Source organism: Myodes glareolus, chromosome 3 (genome assembly GCF_982192425.1).
Source record: "Myodes glareolus chromosome 3, mMyoGla1.1, whole genome shotgun sequence".
NCBI lineage: Eukaryota > Metazoa > Chordata > Mammalia > Rodentia > Cricetidae > Myodes > Myodes glareolus.
Genome location: NC_142028.1, coordinates 95,669,319 through 95,670,958, shown reverse-complemented (window position 1 = coordinate 95,670,958; position 1,640 = coordinate 95,669,319).

Here is a 1,640-nt window from a genome sequence, read left to right as displayed (position 1 = left end):
CAAACTGCAAGCAAGGTCCCAACTAAATACTTGATTTTGTAAGAGTTGCCTGTGTTGTGTGGTCTCTTTACAGCAATAGAACAGTAAGAAAGTCACGCTGTGATGGAAGAAGACTGTGACATTGATTCATCAGTCCATATTCATGGAGTAGTGAAAAAAAAGTCTTACAGATGTAGTACTTGATCTGATTGTTCTAGAAAAGGGAGATTTGGGAGACAGAACATTATTGGTAAAAGGAAGAATTGGTGTCATGACTGAGAGGCAAGAGGAAGGACAGAGCCAGGAGAGGACATAGAATCAATGCAAACAGGTCACACTGTGCAGGGCAGTTAGGAAAAAGACTACACAGTCAGAAAGGGGCACATTTCTACCCTGATTTGTGTTAAGTAATGATCTACAAAGATGCCTATATCCTTAACCCTGGAGTCTGTACATGTTACTTGATAAATAAGACGAGACATTGCAAGGGTAAGAGACTCGGTGCGTAGTTTTATTCTCAGTAGGAACAAAGTCATATAGGGAATAAATAACTGACTACTTGGAGGACTAATGAATTCTGCAGGGAGCTGAATCTGTTTTCTGTTAATACCCAGGACCACCATTCAAGGGCTGGTATCATCTACCAGCTTGGACCATCCCCCATCAGTCTCTAATTAAGAAAATATCCTACAGTATTGCCTACAGCCCAGTTTTATGGAGGCAGTGTCTCAATTGAGTTTTGTCATTTTATTTGATTCTAACTTGTGTCAAGTTGACAGAAAAACTAGCCATCACACCTTCCACTGAGAATTTCAGGAAGGTGTACTGCTACTGTGATTCAACGTTGTAATGGTCATGCCACACCAATACCCAGCCCTCTAGGTCCTCAGGGCTATCTCTTTCTTATTTTTTTAAAGAAATTTTATGCACGATCTACCAGTTCTTTGACTGTTTAAGTGTAACAACTGATCATCTTCTTAATATTCCTATATAACTTATAACTCAGATATTATAATTTATACTTTAATTTCTGTACAATTGCATGATTTTATTAGATAGTTCCTCTTTCTCAGTATAGTTTTATAAAAGGTAGGTTCCCAGGTTGGGTGACCCTGGCTTCACAAATTCTATGCCCACCAAATACTCACTGATTCATGACAACCTACCCATTCTAGCTTCTCTGACTATCAACTCACCCTTGACCTTTTCTTATTCACCTGCAGCACTTTTCCTTTAATGTAAAATTTGTGTCCCATTCTGGACAGGCCCAACCAGTCACTAAGCACAACTATTCATGACCTTTGCATGAGCTTCTGCCCCCATATTCTTGTCTGGTTTGAGTTCCTTCCTTGGCTTCTGTCACTGGACTATATTTTAGGAAAAGTAAACCAAAAATCCATTTCCTCCCCAAGTTGACTTTGGTCATGATATTACTTCACAGAAATAGTAGGTCTAGCTAAGGCAAACATTGATACCCGTAGTGGGATATTGCTGTGACAGACTTAACTATGTTGTTTTGGGAAGCATTGTTGCTAGAAGTTGCAAAATTATACAGTAATTGCTCAGCCACCTTTTCACAAGCAACTTATCAAAACCAAGGGATCTGCTAAAGGCTAAATCCAAGGACAATGCTTTTTGGTATTAGTTCTTTGTGAGTAAAA